This window comes from Mus musculus, chromosome 15 (assembly GCF_000001635.26).
Source record: "Mus musculus strain C57BL/6J chromosome 15, GRCm38.p6 C57BL/6J".
Classification (NCBI taxonomy): domain Eukaryota; kingdom Metazoa; phylum Chordata; class Mammalia; order Rodentia; family Muridae; genus Mus; species Mus musculus.
In genome coordinates this window covers 96,503,045-96,521,289 of record NC_000081.6, presented here as the reverse complement: position 1 = coordinate 96,521,289, position 18,245 = coordinate 96,503,045, and the positions used below count along the sequence as shown (strand labels likewise).

Below are 18,245 nucleotides of genomic sequence, written 5' to 3'. Positions count from 1 at the left end.
ACTAAATAGGATTTACACCCATCTGTCCACTGACCTACTTTTCGTGAAGTATAAGACTGTGGAAAGCCAGTCGGTCCCTCAGTAGGAGGAGCGAAGTTATGGGACGGACCTGGATGGATTAGTGGAAGCTCTACAATCTCTCCCAGCCCTGGCACCTTCTGTGTCCCCTTGAATGTGTTCGAACCACCCAAGGATGGGACACTTAATTCACAGATTTGATGAATTAACAAGGGAGAAGAATGTATAAGCCTAGTATGCTCTTTGGTTTCTCCCCTGGTCCTCTAGCGCCCTCATGTGGCTGCCACAGTAGCCTAGAACCCGCCCTTTTTTGCGGCTCGATTTTGTCGTTTCTGGAGCCTCCACGCTGCCCCTGAAATTTGGTATCTAACTCATCCCTTCATTCTCCAGTCTTAATTTAACTGATGAATTTAAGCTAGATAATCAGACGCAAGCCTCCGTTTCTAGCCCTTAGGCAGCAGAGTCAGGGGGCTCATCTTGACCTTGAAACCAACGTGGACCACATAGAAAGACCTTGTTGCAAAGAAACAAACAAAAACCCCAAACTCAAGCCACGTCAGAATTCTGGATAATAGAAGTGCTTGGCTAGTGGAGGATTTTAGACTGCCTGTAAGAGATGGCTCAGGCGGACAGTTCGGGATGACTCATCACCCTTATAATTACACACACTGAAACCCCAGCTTCGTTTTCGATACCCAGTCTCATATATGCGGCTTGTTACCACTCTTTCCGTGACATGGTGGCAAACACATTGTATCACCCTGTCTCAAAAGAATTCTAGAGGCTCCTTTCTGCTCCTCACCCTATTCTTCTTCACGGGCTGATGGCTCCATCCAATATCTGAATAGGAATTATTTGAAGATAATATGTAGTCATCCTTCCGTATAGTGCTGTATTAGATATTACAAACAGCCTATAAACGATTCAAAATATAATAAAGAGGGCTGGTGAGATGGCTCAGTGGGTAAGAGCACTGACGGCTCTTCCGAAGGTCCTGAGTTCAAACTCCAGCAACCACATGGTGGCTCACAACCACCCATAATGAGATCTTCTGGTGTGTCTGAGGACAGCTACAGTGTACTTACTTATAATAATACATAAAATCTTTGGGCTGGAGTGAGCAGGGACAGAGTGAGCAGGGCCAACAGGAGTGAGCAGAGGTTCTAAATTCAATTCCCAACAACCACATGAAGGCTCACAACCATCTGTACAGATAGAGTGTATCTACTCTCCAGGTAGGTCACTATTGTCATAAAATAAATAAATAAATCTTTAAATATATATAATTATATAAAAAAGAGATTGCATCGCTATTTTACAGCAAGGGCGTGATTATCCATGGAGTTTTGAGATCTGCGAGTGGTCTTTGGGCCGATTCCTCGGGATACCAATGGGACATTGTATTCTCACAGTTCTCTGAGACGGAGGATAATCTGTCAAAAATAAGGAACCCTCGAGACGAGAGGAAGGTATATTTGGAAGCTAAGTGGGCAGGAAGAGAGTTGATAGCACCTTTCCTCTTTATTCTGATGCTATTTGATTAGTTGATTCTTCGAGGCTTGTGCTGCTGCCTAGGCTGGCTTTCAACTCACCCCGAAGCTCTGTGCGCCTCCCGACTCTGCTTCCCAAGAAACTGGGACTGTAGACCTGTGCCTGGTGCCGGGTTCCTTTTTACTTCTTGATCATTTATCATGAGATCATTTATCATGAGTTTGTGAGACACGATAAGAACATATCCCTTATACATCCTGCCCAGATCCCAACAGTGCTGATAGTGTATAAAACTGCAGTTTAGGGTCAGATGTATTGATGCTGACACAACTTACCCACTTCATCAAGACTTCCCAATTTCACTTTTTAAGTTGTGCTCTTGTGTGTTTGTATTTGCATGTGCTCATGCATCCTGTTGTATATAAATAACTTAATCACTTTTGAAGGTTTGTGAATGTATAAAGTCAAGACCAGTCCAAGGGAAGGCTGAAGGGAAGGGTTGATGAGTGATTTTTATTTTTACGTTCACTGATGTTTGGCCTGCATGTATGTCTGTGTGAGGGCGTCAGAACTGGTGTTATAGACAGGTGTGAGCTGCCATGTGGGTGCTGGGAATGGAACTTTTGGAAGAGCAGCCAGTGCTCTTAACCTCTGAATCATTGCTCCGGCCCAAAGGGCAGCTTTTTATTATAGGTATGAAGGGGAGGACAGCCAGGGCAACTGAGAGGGTCCAGACCAGAGGGAGAAAGTTGTAGAATGAATGTGGCCAGTAGACTGGAGGGAGCCATGAGAGGAGATGGGGAAAGAGCAAGAGAGGAAGAGAATAGAGTGTGGGAAAGGTGACCAAGACAGAAGACAAGAGAGCGAGGACCGAGAGGGTCCCTCTGTAACCCTGCTGAAATGGCAGAGTTATCTAGGAATGAGAAACTGGGGGAAGGGCAGCCCATGGACTGGAGAAGTTTGGTGGTGTGTGGCGGAGGGAGGGGTGACGGGGTTGGGGAGAGTGAGGGGTGGGGGGAGAGAAGAGCTGAGAGGAGCCACTGGTACTGAGTGAGCCTGAACACTATTGCATGCATTAGGCACCACAGTTAGCCGTTGGTCCCAAATTTCTTTTGGATCTGACAGTGTATCGCCACGACAGTCAAGAGAAAGAAGTTTTCGCATCTTGTTACAACTGCATCCACTTCTGCACCCCTGTTTCACATCCCCCAAGACCCAGCAATCACTAATCGGGCATCTTCGTGTGTAAAAACTCGCCTTGGCAAATGTTATATAAATGGATCATAAGCTTGAGAACTTTTGGATAGGGTCTCGCCCTCTCAGCTTCCTGTGTCTAATTCCCTTGAGATTCACCCGAGTTGTTGAATATATGAACAGACAGAGCTTTTAAAACGTTGTTTAATCTGTTGTCTGCTTAAGGATGGCTGAGTCACCGCCAGACAGTTCGAGTCATTGAGCATGAAAGTGATAGAAACGTGAATGAGCCAAGTGTGGGAAATACAACACAGGCTGGTTGGGATTTCAGCTACAGATCTGTCTCCTCCGCCCAGTGTCTTCCACAACAGAGGAAAGGTGTCCTTTATTTTCTGGAATGGGTTAGCAGGAACTCATCTTGTCAGGAGGACAGCAGGTGCTGAGTAGCAAGGTTGGGTAGAGTCTGCTGAAGTCTCAGCTACTTCAAGAACTGGGAAGGAAGAACAAAAGTGGCCTTCGGAACCCCAAACATAACCTAGGCAACTGCCATTGCAACCCATAATATCACCCAACCCTACAGAGAAGCAGAAAGGAAACATAATTACCGCCTAGCCTTGTGGCCTAGCAGGCAAAGTTAGAGGGTTCGTTTGCATTTTCTCTGGCAAGAAGTTGACTCCTTTTTCTTCTGCTACAACAAATAAAGGAATTACAGATATTTGTGTACAGGTTGGCTTTTTTTTTTCTTTTCAGCTTTCTAGAGAAAATATACAAGGGTGCAACTGCTGGGTCAAGTGGCAACTGCACATTTAGGTTTTAAAGAAAGTGCCAATCTGTTTCCCAGACCAAATCCACTGGTACCCCAACATGCATAGTTTTCAATCTCCTTTTACTTCTTGCTAATTCTGCAGATACTGTCAGCAGTGGGTGGCCCTCAGTGTCTGTCACTCATAGGGACTTCTGTAAATTAACTGAATTATGCTAACCCCCATCTCGCTTTAAAAACGAGTGAGACAAGAGACTGTGGTGTATTTATTTGGCTTTGGCAGTTACTGGCGCAGGGGGAAGGGTAACCTAGGTAGACTTTTCTAACAGCTGGACTGGCTGGCTGCTTCCCGAGCTGTGGACCCCAAATACTTGCTGCTTGAATCTTTCTGGGTTATTTCTGCTCCAGCAGTCTGGTGTCCTGAGAGGGGGCACATTTCACTTGGCCATGTGCTGCTGGTCCATCACATCAAACAGAGCACATGGAGACCTTCCATCCTCCTATCTTCTTCCTCTCTCTCTTTCTCCCCCCCCCCCCGACTTCTTTCTCCTTCTCCTGGTCCCTACCTGTAACCCCCAGCCCAATAACGCCTTCTCTCTCTATTCTCCCCAGTAATTGGCTGTAGCCATTTTTGTTTAACCAATTGTTTTAAATTGGGGAGCAAGGTTTATACAGCACAGGTGGATGTACATGGGAATTTGCTCAACTTGGGGTAACCAGAGCTCAGAGTACGTAATTTAGCATTTGAATACACAGCAGCACCAGATCAACTCCCAATAGGCTCCTGTTCACAGACTAAGAGACTTGAACAGAAGAAAGCTATTACAGTGAGCATTAACTGTCTGCTTGCTGCTTGCAAGGCACTGTACTGACATCCATTTTATTACTTACCGCAGCTGTAAAGGTGGGCCCTACCACCACCTTCAAGAGGATAGGTCAGATGCCTGAGGTTTTAAACAGAGTAGTGCCTGCTCATCATTATGGCTAGTAGGTGACAGATCTGGGACTTCAGTCTAGAGCTGCTATGACCCCAGCTATCTGCTGTGTGATAACAAAAAAAGCAAACAAAAGAAAGAAATGTTTCTGCACTGTGAAGGCCGCTGCATGGGCCGCTGTGAGGGTTATGTCTCTTTTCCAATGCCAATATTGACTTTTATTATGTCTGGGAATGAAGGGATAGTTTTGCAATGTGTGTATGTGCATGTGTGTACGAGAGAGAGAGAGAGAGAGAGAGAGAGAGAGAGAGAGAGAAAGAAAGATTGAGAACTAAAGAGAAGAAATAGCCAACAGGTATGCAATGATCTTCCTTCCAAAGTTAAGAGCAACTCCAGCTGACTCATTTCAACACAGGCCGGAGCTGTCACTTGGGGATGATAGCATAGTGTAAGTAGTAAAGAAGCAAGACGTTACCCACAACAAATCACACTACGTAGACCGTCTCCACAAATGTTCCCCCTATTTAAGCAGAAGGAAAAAGAAAATAAATAATGCAATGATTATGCAAATAATCAGACACACACACGCGCGCGCGCACGCACACACACACACACACACACACACACACATACACATGCTCACATGTATGTATGTGTATGTGAGCCCATAGGAACAAACATTTAAAACACCAGGCGAAGTGAACCCAGTATGGCAGGAACTATAATTCAGGCTAAGAAAACCTCACTGCCTATGTTACAAAATACAGAAAAACTTGCTAAGATCTCAAGGGCAAAGAAATAAAACAAGAGGTGACATGGGAAACCATGGATGAGCCAAGACCACAAATAGAGAACAACAACAAGACAAACAAACAAACAAATCACCCAAGAGAACCAACACATTGGAAAGAGACAAGTGGACGTGTAAGTGCAGCAGTGACAGAGAGGGACACCCTGAAGCCAGCATCATACACTCAGAAAGGGGGAGAAAGGATTAACAGGATAAGGGCTGGTAAGACAGGCAGGATCCTGTACAAGGACAGCTGAAGTCTGTTAAGTACAGATTATAAAAACAAAACTGAAAATGGCCTCAAAGCTTTATCTACAGTAACTGAACAGCTAATTACACACACACACACACACACACACACACACACACACACACAGTTTGATGTGGAAACGGGAGGGCTCTTTGGAAAGTCAGTTGTGTTGAGTGGTGTTTTGCTGGGGCAAACATGTGAATGAGTGTGTTTTTTTTTTTTCTTTTTCGTTTTTTTTCTTTTTTTTTTTTTTTTTTTTTTTGGTTTTTTTCCTGAAGCAGACCCAAGTGAAAGAATATTTTGCTAAGGCAGACACATGAAGGAACATTTGGTTGAAACAGACACAGGTGAAAGGAAGTCTTGCTAAAACAAGCACGTGATAGGACATATGATGAAGGATTCTTTGTTAAGCACATGCATGTATTGGTCCACCTTCCATGTGTTATTGAGCTCTATTTGTCATGACTCCATAGAGAGAAAAAACACACCAAAAAAACCTCTGGTGGTGTACTGGTGGCTTCTTGCTGCTTCTGTGGACTTGGGTTGATTGACAGAGTGATGCCAGCTGAGACAGACTCATGTGGAGTTTTGCTCAGACTCCCATGGTGAGGCAAGACTCATGGAGGACACTTGATGTTTGGAGGGAGAATAGATAGGACTCGATGGACAGTTAGAAAGGCTGGGCTTTGTTTGTTTGTATAGCCCTGGCTGTCCTGGAACTCACTCTGTAGACCAAGCTGGCCTCGAACTCAGAAATCTGCCTGCCTCTACCTCCCAAGTGCTGGGATTAAAGGCATGGGCCACAACTGCCTGGGCTAACTTTGCAATCCTTCTTGGTCTGGAGTCTTCACTGATCTTTTCGCTTCATTAAGAGAGGCACAGTCAAGAACTTCTGCTAGCATCCCTGATGGTCCTGGTCCCTGCTGCTGACTCATGCCGATTCAGCTGAGGCCTGGCTGTTCCTGCTAGGTTGCGCCACTACGGATGCTATCCCGACACTACTGAACTGTACTGCTGGTGAATATGTGAAGTATTTGCAAATGGATCGAGCTGCCTCTGCTAACCTGTGAAATGAACTGCCGACTTCCTGACAATGCAGATGGGAGTTGCTCCAAAGAACCTTTCTAAACAGGTCCACTTTCCCCGTATCCTAATAATAACCTTTATTTTCCACTCCCTCTGTTGGGTGGTGGGCTACAATGGAGGTTAAAGCATTTAAGGACCGTTATTAAAAGTAGGGTTGAAAAAAATTTAAGCCTACACCAATTTAGGGGGGTTCTTTTGGGGGGGGGTCAAGACAGGGTTTCTCTGTGTAGCCCTGGCTGTCCTGGAACTCACTCTGTAGACCAGGCTGGCCTCGAACTCAGAAATCTGCCTGCCTCTGCCTCCCGAGTGCTGGGATTAAAGGCCTGTGCTACCACGCCCAGCCCAATTGAGCATTTTTGTTTATTTAATTTTATTTAATTTTATTTCGTGGTGCTGTAAGGTTCATGATTCTTTTTCCCTTGGGACTTTATAGAGATACCACCACTCATAATGATATTTTTAAAACTATTTTAAAATTTTTAAGAATTCTTATACATTTTATAAATTTTCTCTTAATCCTAGGAACCAATAGTGAAGAAAAATTTAAAGACAACTTTCTGGAGAGGTGGACCTTCCCGTCATACTGAAGTCACCGATGCCCGTGGGAAAGCAGCCAGCGGAAGAGAGATTTTCGCCAGCTTGCAGCTTTTACCACTTGCACCGCAAGAACATGCTTTTGCATCTTGTTTTCTGTTTTAAATGTGGACTGAAACTCAATAAATATTTTCCTGGATTCCCAACAGTTTCTCCATCTTCATCACAGTCTTGGCATAGCGCAGTGGTAGAGGGCATGTCTTGGTCTCGGGTTGGACCCCTCAATACACATATCGCAACCACTGTGTTAAAACTTAAAACTTCAAGGATGATAAAATTCAACACCTTAGTATAAAATTAACACAAGAAGGTTCAAAATTATCCCCGCCAGCCAGAAATCTGAAGTGAAAACTCAAACGTGGTTGTTCCTAAGTGAAATTTGGGACACGTTTAAATTAATATGTTTCGCTATTGCGTCTTGTGACGGTTAATGTTGTCAGCTTGACACAATCTAAGATAGCCTGGGAAGGGAGTCTCAGCTCAGACTTAACTAGATGAGGCTGGCCTTAGAGCATCTCTATGAGAGATTTTCCTAACCAGGGTAATTAAGGTGGGAAGTCCTGTCCTGAATATTGGCAGTGCCATTTCTTAGGTGGGGTGGGGGTGGGGTGGGGGTCGAGTGGGGTTGGGTGGGGCTTAGACCAGATGAAGAGGAGAGAGCCAAAGGCCACCGTATGAGTCCCTCATTCTCTCTGTTCCTGATGGTAAACATGATATAACTAACTCTTAGACTCCTGCACTGTGGCTTCCTTACAAAAACAGACTATAAGCCGGGCAGTGGTGGCGCACGCCTTTAATCCCAGCACTCGGGAGGCAGAGGCAGGCGGATTTCTGAGTTCGAGGGCAGCCTGGTCTACAAAGTGAGTTCCAGGACAGCCAGGGCTACACAGAGAAACCCTGCCTTGAAAAACCAACAAAACAGAACAAAACAAACAAACAACAAGCAAAAAAAAAACAAAAAAGCCAAAAAACAAAAACAGACTATAACCAGGGACTGTGATCTAGAATAAACCCTCTCTCTCTTAACTTGCCTTTGCCGGTGTATTTCATCACAGCAAAATAACTTTTAAAATACTATCTTACTATTTCAAGAATAACCTTTTAAAAGTAAATATGTATCTTAAAGCTACTGTACTAAATACATTTTATCATGTGCTGGTTGAAAAGGAAGCATAGGGGTTTGCAGGTCCCTCACAGAGGACTGGCCTCTGAGTGCTAAAGCCCTGGAAGTCTGGCTGAAGTTCTGCCTGTAGTAGCCTATACCCAGCTCCTGCCTTGATAACTGTGCTGCCACCAAGTGGTGTTATGTCCCATGATGCACCTTGCTGGTTCTTTAAGTGGGAGGCTGGTGCATATCTGAGCAATCCTCCTGCCAAATTGACTGTCACTTCCTGAGAAGTTTAGTTCTTGCTACGAAGTCTCCCAGATGCCTTCCTCCTCCATGAGTGACAGATGGTGTGTTTCCTCTAAGAGATTATTCTTTTTGTGTCCTGCTTTTCAACCTGGCTAGCTGAGTTCCCTTTCTGAAGTACCACAGCCCTTGTTTAAACCATCTTTCCACCATTCTCGCAGGCAGTGAATTCTCTGAACAGGAACTATATACTTTGTTACAATCATATACTTTATGAATGGAAGCATTTCTCATTTCCCTTAGACCAATTCCCAGGGACAGGAAGTGTCTCAGGGTCTCCATTGCTATAAAGAGAACACTATGACCCAGGCAACTCTTATAAGGAAACATGTAGTTGGGGCTGGCTTACAGTTCAGAGGCTTAGTCCATGATGATAATGGTATCATCATGGTGGGAAGTGTGGTGGCACACAGGCAAACATGATGCTAGAGAGGTAGCTGAGAGTTCTACCTCTGGACCTGCATGCAGCAGGAAGAGAGTGAGACACTGGGCTGGGCTTGAATATCTGAGACCTCAAAACCCACTCCCCTGTGACACACTTCCTCCAACAAAGCCACCCCTCCAATAATGCCACTCCCTGAGTCTATGAGGTCCATTTTCAGGAAGTATGCTACACTCATTTGGTAGTCTACAGTGTCTAGCAGAATAATATTCAAAGAAAAGGATCCCAAAAGACTTATCGGGTAGCCTTAATGATTGAAGACTAATAGCCGCTAGGTGAATTGATCCTATGGTTTTGTCTTTATTTTCAGAAGCTCAGAGCTGGGGAAACAATTCAGTCACTAAAACACTTGCCATGCAAGCCTGAAGACCTGAACTTTATCTCCAGGACCCATGAAAAGAAACTGCTGTAACTACAGTGCTAGACAAAAAACAGGGCCAGCCTGGCCAGGAAGCCCCAGGCCCTGTTAGAGGCTCTATCTCCACAAACAAGGTGGAGGGCCAGAGAGATGGAGCCGTGAGTGCAGGCACCTGCCACTTAAAAGCCTGAGTTAAATTCCTGGGACCCATGTGGTGGAAGGAGAGATCTGACTCCCGAAAACTGTGATTTTAAACTCCACACATCACACACACACACACACACACACACACACACACACTTTTGGAAACCTGTAAATTTTTAGTCTTAAAAGACAAATGAGTTGCCGGAACATCTGCCAGAGATATCTTGGTTCCCGGATCCTGCCAAGACTAGTCTGCACAGGTGAGAGTGTGGACTACAGAAGCTAACAGCTTCTAGGTCAGGCAGGAGCCACAGAGCTTCTAAAGCAGGCCCCGTTTTGGGCTCCAGACATCCGGGCACCTTCTCTGCCAGAGGAGAGGTGTCCACCCCGCCAAAGAGGGAGTTGCCAGAGCATCCGCGGGAGCCATCTCCCTTCCCGGATCCCGCCAAGACTAGTCTGCACAGGTGAGAGTGTGGACTACAGAAGCTCAGAGCTTCCGGGACAGGCCCTGTTTCGGGCCTTCATCCTCTGACAGGAAGCAAATCCGAACAACAGATATCTGTGCACCTTCTCTGCAAGAGGAGAGCTTGCCTGCAGAGAGTGCTCTAACCACTGAAACTCAGGAGAGAGCTAGTCTCCCAGGTCTGCTGGTAGAGGCTAACAGAATCACGAAAGGAAAAGGCTCTAACCAGAGACAACTATAACAACTGACTCCAGAGATTACCAGATGGCCAAAGGCAGACGTAAGAATCTTACTAACAGAAACCAAGACCACTCACCATCATCAGAACCCAGCACTCCCACCTAAGCCAGTCCTGGGTACCCCAACACACCCGAAAAGCTAGACCCGGATTTAAAGGCATGTCTCATGATGATAGTAGAGGACATCAAGAAGGACTTTAATAACTCACTTAAAAGAATACAGGAGAACACTGCAAAAGAGTTACAAGACCTTAGAGAAAAAGAGGAAAACACATCCAAACAGGTGATGGAAATGAACAAAACCACACTAGACCTAAAAAGGGAAGTGGACACAATAAAAACAACCAAAATGAGGCAACACTGGAGATAGAAACCCTAGGAAAGAAATCTGGAACCATAGATGTGATGCAACAGAATACAAGAGATGGAAGAGAGAATCTCAGGTACAGAAGATTCCATAGAGAACATCGGCACAACAATCAAAGACAATGCAAAATGCAAAAAGATCCTAACTCAAAACATCCAGGAAATCCAGTACACAATGAGAAGACCAAACCTATGGATAATAGGAGTGGATGAGAATGAAGATTTTCAACTCAAAGGACCAGCAAACATCTTCAACAAAATTATAGAAGAAAACTTCCCAAACCTAAAGAAAGAGATGCCCATGAACATACAAGAAGCCTACAGAACTCCAAATAGACTGGACGAGAAAATAAATTCCTCCCAACACATAATAATCAGAACAACAAATGCACTAAATAAAGATAGAATATTAAAAGCAGTAAGGGAAAAAGGTCAAGTAACATATAAAGGCAAGCCTATCAGAATTACACCAGACTTTTCACCAGAAACTATGAAAGCCAGAAGATCCTGGACAGATGTTATACAGACACTAAGAGAACACAAATGCCAGCCCAGACTACTATACCCAGCCAAACTTTCAATTACCATAGATAGAGAAACCAAAGTATTCCACGACAAAATCAAATTCACACATTATCTTTCCACGAATCCAGCCCTTCAAAGGATAATAACAGAAAACAAACAAACAAACAATACAAGGACAGAAACCACGTCCTAGAAAAAGAAAGAAAGTAATCCTTCAACAAATCTAAAAAAAAGACATCCAGAAGAACAGAATGCCAACTTTACCAACAAAAATAATAGGAAGCAACAATTACTTTTCCTTAATATCTCTTAATATCAAGGGACTCAACTCCCCAATAAAAAGACATAGACTAACAGACTGGCTACACAAACAGGACCCAACATTCTGCTGCTTACAGGAAACCCATCTCAGGGAAAAAGACAGACACTACCTCAGAATGAAAGGCTGGAAAACCATTTTCCAAGCAAATGGTCTGAAGAAACAACCTGGAGTAGCCATTTTAATATCTAATAAAATCGACTTCCAACCCAAAGTCATCAAAAAAGACAAGGAGGGGCACTTAATACTCATCAAAGGTAAAATCCTCCAAGGGGAACTCTCAATTCTGAATATCTATGCTCCAAATGCAAGGGCAGCCACATTCATTAAAGACACTTTAGTAAAGCTCAAAGCACACATTGCACCTCACACAATAATAGTGGGAGACTTCAACACACCACTTTCATCAATGGACAGATCACGGAAACAGAAACTAAACAGGGACACAGTGAAACTAACAGAAGTTATGAAACAAATGGATCTAACAGATATCTACAGAACATCTTATCCTAAAACAAAAGGATATACCTTCTTCTCAGCACCTCATGGTACCTTCTCCAAAATTGACCATATAACTGGTCACAAAACAGGCCTCAACAGATACAAAAATATTGAAATTGTCCCATGCATCCTATCAAATCACTGTGGACTAAGGTTGATCTTCAACAACAACATAAATAATAGAAAGCCAATATTCATGTGGAAACTGAACAACACACTTCTCAATGATACCTTGGTCAAGGAAGGAATAAAGAAAGAAATTAAGGACTTTTTAGAAGGACACATGCTCCACTATGTTCATAGCAGCCTTATTTATAATAGCCAGAAGCTGGAAAGAACCCAGATGCCCCTCAACAGAGGAATGGATATAGAAAATGTGGTACATTTACAGAATGGAGTACTACTCAGCTATTAAAAAGAATGAATTTATGAAATTCCTAGGCAAATGGATGGAACTGGAGGGCATCATCCTGAGTGAGGTAACTCAATCACAAAAGAATTCTCATGATATGTACTCACTAATAAGTGAATATTAGCCCAGAAACTTAGAATACCCAAGATGTAAGATACAATTTGTGAAACACATGAAGCTCGGGAAGAACGAAGACCAAGGTGTGGATACTTTGCCCCTTCTTGGATTTGGGAACAAGGCACCCATGGAAGGAGTTACAGAGACAGAGTTTGGAGCTGAAACGAAAGGATGGACCATCTAGAGGCTGCCATACAGGGGATCCATCCCATAATCAGCCTCCAAAAGCTGACACCATTGCATACACTAGCAAGATTTTGCTGAAAGGACCCTGATATAACTGTCTCATGTGAGACTATGCTGGGGCCTAGCAAACACAGAAGTGGATGCTCACAGTCAGCTATTGGATGGATCACAGGGCCCCCACTGGAGGAGCTGGATGAAGTACCCAGGGAGCTGGGGGGGATCTGCAACGCTATAGGTGGAACAAGAATATGAACTAACCAGTACCCCCCGCCCCCGGAGCTCGTGTCTCTAGCTGCATATGTATCAGAAGTTGGCCTGGTCGGCCATCAGTGGAAAGAGATGCCCATTGGTCGTGCAGACTTTATCTGCCTCAGTACAGGGGAACGCCAGGGCCAAGAGGTGGGAGTGGGTGGGTGGGGGAGTGGATGTGGGAGGGTGTGGGGGACTTTTTGGCTAGCATTGGAAATGTAAATGGAATAAATACCCAATAATAATAAAAAAGGTGGGGGGAAGAAAAAAAAAGACAAATGAGTTACCTCGAGGAATAAATAGTCTCTCTCTTTACAAAGACAAATCTAAGACAAAGGCACAGATTAAGTTCCTTATGAATGGCAGAAGGTCCAGTCAGCTAAATAAAGTGATTTTCCTTTCGGTTCCGGGCTGAGACAGCACTGGCTTGAAAAATAACACACACTAGGGATTTTCCTCAGTTTTCCAACCCAGACAGGCTTCAAAGGAGGCTTCCCAAAATACACTCACACTCCGGGGTTCCCAGCTCTTGGACTATATTGATCAAAACCTAAAATAAATAAATAAATAAATAAATAACAAATAGTAACACATAGTGACACATAGTGAGTGGGATGCAAATTAAAGGCATCTCAAATATAAAATAATGCATAAAATTAAAAGAATGTTCCTGTGAGTCAACTCGGATTCCATACAGAAAGGAACGGATTTCCCTTTTTAGATTAAGGTTGTCTTGTATCAACAGCGTTATTGAAGAAAATCATTTCCCCAGTGAGCCGGGCGTAATCTGCTGCCACCTACTGGCAACTGAAAGAAAAGACAGCTCACGACACGAAGATGATCTTATTTGAAACTTAGACATTTTGCACCAGAGCGATTCTTCCTCGGCAGTAACATCATCAAACAAGTTGATGTAGTTGAAAAAGAATCTGCCGGACATAGTGACCTACATTTGTGATCTCACCTTGTGAACTCACAGAAAGTTTAACTGCATCTAAGGACGGAAGGTAATTCTGATCAGTTCATTAAGAGCCAGAGACAAGAGGGCAGGAGCAGTTTCAAGCTGAGGAAGCCAGCGATTACTACTGTAGAGAGGATCTGTCGCAAGCATCTCCTGTCAATAAAAAAAGCCGATGGTCAAAGCTAGGGCAGGAAGTAGGAGGTGGGAGACCGGCAGGAAGAGAGAGGATTCTGGGAAATAGTGAGCATATAAACGGGAGACTTGAGAGACTGGCAAGAAGTTGGACATAAACCAGCAGGAAGATGAACTGAGGAAGATACTGAGGGAGAGGCAGAGAAGACACAAAGGAGGGACTGAAGGAGAGGACGAATGGAAGACGAATAATAGTTTGAATTGGGTTAAATAAGTTACGAGCTAATTGAAGAATGAGACAAAGCTTATGAGGTATTTAATAATAAACAGTCTCAGAGTCGTCACTCTGGGAGCTGGGGCTAGGAAAGGAAAACCTGGAATTTAATATATACATGTTTAAAAAAACACACTACTGTCTGTGGAAGAGGGATGTGATTTCCACGCTGCTCCTCCCAGGAATAGTGACCTGTTCTCAAGCTCTGTCTCCCCTCCGCCATTCTTCACACTGCTACTGAAGGGATCTGAGCCTTTGCTGAGAGCTCAGTCCCAGGCAAGCAAAGTTACACCATCGCTCACCAGTCAGGGATGCCAGAAAGCTGGGAGAGTAAGCAGGAGCTAGACATTTGTGGTTTTCCAGCCTGCCTCCTTCCCTCCCTCCTTCCTCTCTCCCTCTCTCTTCCTCTTCCTCTCTCTCTCTCTCTCTCTCTCTCTCTCTCCCTCTTTCTCTCCCTCTCTCTCTCCCTCTCTCTCTCTGTCTCTCTCTCTCTCTGTCTCTCCCTCTCTCTCCACCCCCATGTGCTGTCCTTAACACACAGCAGTCATCTGAACGAAGACATGGCAATTTCCCACCTGTACCCTCCCTCTCTATTTTCTCTGCTTGAGCACCAAGTAGTATATGAGACTGCTTAGCATCTCAAGATTCAGTGTGTATGAGTCCGGTTCATGTTCTACTGGTTTGTTTGAACTACTGGAATGATTGGTCTAGCTTATTCCTGAATGTAGGATAGCCCCTCGCTGCTCCAGCTCGGTTGACATTATGTATGAAAGTTTTACTCGGTTGTTACTTAATGAGTAACTTGATTCAGCTCTGAGGGTTAGCTTTCCAAGGGCTAACATGGAGGGAAAGTTGGAAAAGAACCGACAACTAGTTTGGATTATGAAGGGCTTTGAAAGCAACTTGGCTTGGATTTCCTTTCAAAGAAAGTTATTTAGTTTGGGAAGACACATCCCTCCCCTCTTTTTCACCTATAAAGATGGTATCCACATAGCCAAGGCAAAGGAGCGGCCGTGCGATTTTTACAGGACATTCATCTCCAGTAATCACTTATGTACATTGTTAGAGGTCCACAGAAATTACAGCCTAGACGGCCTATGTTGTATCTACTCTACTCAGAGTCTTCAGCTCAAGGCTGTTGTGTTAACCATCTTCTCATACTACTCAGCTCATGGGCCATAGGTTTGTGTTTTTTGTTTTGTTTTTTTTTTTGTTTTTATTTTTGTTTTTTTTTTGACAGGTGAAGCTTCCATACAGTTCACAAGGGATTCTCTCTACACATGGGTGGACAATAGTGCTCCCAGAAGCCAGGGTCTATTATATGAAAATCTCAGTTTCAGGTATAGAACATCTCCCCTCCATGAGTTGTTAGTCGGGGATAATCTCAGAGCCCCCCAAACAAAACAAGACGTTTCCATTGCGCTTGGATCCTCACTGTACCAGATGGGAAGACCCTGTTGATGAAGACACCACACACTTTGGTTGCAGAGCACAGAGAAGGTGGCCTGGGCTGAAAAATTCTCCCTGCTGGCTGTGTTTATAAGGCTGGAAAGTGCTACACAGGCCACTGGAGGACAAAAGCCATCACTGGCTTTACCCACCGGTGGACCATGTGTGCTACAATACTTATCTGCCAGGCAAGACATACCCACTGGTACAATAATGGTATGACTATTCTGGAGGTAACCAACACTTTGTTATAAGGATAACCAACCACTTTGTGTTTGTGTGGCTGTGAGGCCTCTTCCACAGGAGGGACTCCATGTCTGGTGCTGGAAATCTCATCAAAAGTTCATGCTTGGGGAGGTCATAGACCATATGGTGGAACCCATTACTAAATGACCATGTTAAATTGCCTTCTAAATGTTTACGTCTATACACATAGATTAGCTCAGCTCTCAGTCTTGCTCAGAGAAGATTCTTCCTATAGTGGCAGCACTGAATGCAAAGACCCATAACTGGCCAAACTGCTGAGAGTTGAGTTACTGTCAAATACTCAGCAGAAACAGACCATTCAAGGCACTCACATCTCAAGGCTCTGGAAACATCAGACAGGAGGGTGGAGAGACACGTAAGGGACAATGACAGGAAGGAGTACTGTGAAATGCTGTCTTTTGGACATGACATGCCCATTGGACTCATGAACTAACAGCATCTGAGGCTTCCTGTACAAGACTGGACTCTTCAGCATACAGGGCCATACCCCAAGTGGAAGAGCTGCTGATAGTGGTTTTGGGAAGGGCGGGGGATCATTCTTTTTCACTGACATAAAGTACTGGCGAGTTGCCCATGTTCCAGAAAATACCCCACGACTGTGCTCATACATACAACCTTTAATTAACTTGGGGGGCTATAAGGGAAAAGACACAAAAATAGAAGGGTAAGTTGTTGGAAAGAAGGATTTGAGAGGAAGCAAAACAAGTAAAAGTGGGTAATAAGATGAATAGGATCAAAATACCTATATTCGTACATGAAATTATAGACGAATAAACAATAAGGAGGAGAAAGAAGGTGAAGAGGAGGAGGGAGAGAAGGAGGAGGAAAAGGAGAAGGAGAAGGAGGAGAAGAAGAAGAAGAAGAAGAAGAAGAAGAAGAAGAAGAAGAAGAAGAAGAAGAAGAAGAAGAAGAAGAAGAGAGCCTTAAAAATATAATGTGTATTCAGATGATTCACATAGTCTGTTCTCTAGTTGGAAATTCCATTGGTATAACAAAATATCTGACAAAGCAGCTTACAAGACGAAAAGATTTATCTTGGCTCAAAGTATCAGAGGCCTCAGTCCATAATCTGCTACCAAGTAATGCAGAGCTTCATGCCAGAGAGGGCAGGGCAAAATGAAGTTTGTCACTTCATAGTGGCCAGGAAGCAGAGAACAAGAGATAGAGACAGAGAGAGACAGAGAGAGACAGAGAGGCAGAGAGACAGAGAGACAGAGAAAGAGACACAAACAGAGAGAGGCAGAGAGACAGAGAGAGACACACACAGACAGAGACAGAGACAGAGAGACAGAGAGAGAGGATGGAAAGGAGTAAGGAATAGGCCTAAAGAAAAAAATATAGACCAAGATAAAATACACATGCTCTTGCCCCCTAGTTAACTTTTTTTTTCTGAATAGGCCCAACCTCTGAAATCCTTGGGCACCTCCAAAAGTAATGACAACCATCTAGGGACTGAGCTTTAAACACATGAATTGGGGGGTGGGAAAGGGGCATTTCCTATTCAAGCCATAACCAGTATGTATGTGGGACTGGAAGATATTGAATGCTTGTGGGCAGGGTGCACTTAACATGGCGAGTACAGAACATGTAGTAAGGAAGCAGAGTCAGGAGAGAATTATTTTGTGCCTGAGGAGAGACCCCACATAGCTCTTGGTAGCCCCACCTTGAGATCCTCCTTCCTTCTTCCACATCAGGAATTGTAAGTGTGCGTCGTCATACCCGGCTAAACATCATTCTTTTAACTCCCTCATGAATTCTCTCATTTTGCATTTTGTCTTTCATAAAGATTCTCATCCCTAAGATGTAGCCATTCAGTGGACATCAACAAATTGGGTTTACATGAAAGCGGGGCTGGAAGTGAAAAGGAATCGGGGGGGGGGGGTCGGCGAGAGAAGAATGAAGCCAAGACAAAGTTTCTGATAAAGGCTTCAACTGGTCGTCAGAGACAGATAAGAGTGTTCTTGAGCTCCTATCCACCTAAAACAGAGACATACATCAATGCTATGTTTGTCCTCCATGATGGGTAAGAAGGAGCAATATAGACACTGACCTAAGACAGGCACAGTCGCCTGGCCACTCTTTACCCTAGATGGGATATGGAAAGCAAGTAAGTCTTGTGCCCCCATCCAGCAACTGGTATTGTTCATCTTTAAGACACAAAAAAGGGGGATTGTGCCTTCCCCAGCCTTGAGCAGGCTGAACAGACCTTGAGTGCTTGCCACAATGGACCTTAACGACCCAGGTGGAGTTATTTGCCTTGGTTGCATGTACAACTCCACCAACGCCATTAAGCCCATTATGGCAAGCAC

General features: G+C 44.2%; 1 long non-coding RNA gene across 3 annotated transcripts; it reads right to left on the bottom strand.

Moving 5' to 3' along the window:
- Window positions 1-2,902: 2,902 nt before the first annotated feature.
- Window positions 2,903-13,994, bottom strand: Gm32406. Of its 3 annotated transcripts, XR_384395.2 has the most exons (4): window positions 13,818-13,994; window positions 13,141-13,403; window positions 3,309-3,391; window positions 2,903-3,193 (listed from the first exon to the last, which is right to left on the bottom strand). It is a non-coding gene; the product is annotated as a predicted gene, 32406 (long non-coding RNA). The 3 variants fall into 3 exon arrangements; XR_875622.2 differs by lacking the exons at window positions 13,141-13,403; window positions 13,818-13,994 and adding an exon at window positions 4,358-5,540; XR_875623.2 differs by lacking the exons at window positions 13,141-13,403; window positions 13,818-13,994 and adding an exon at window positions 4,358-5,540 and having other exon boundaries at window positions 3,309-3,388.
- Window positions 13,995-18,245: the final 4,251 nt, after the last annotated feature.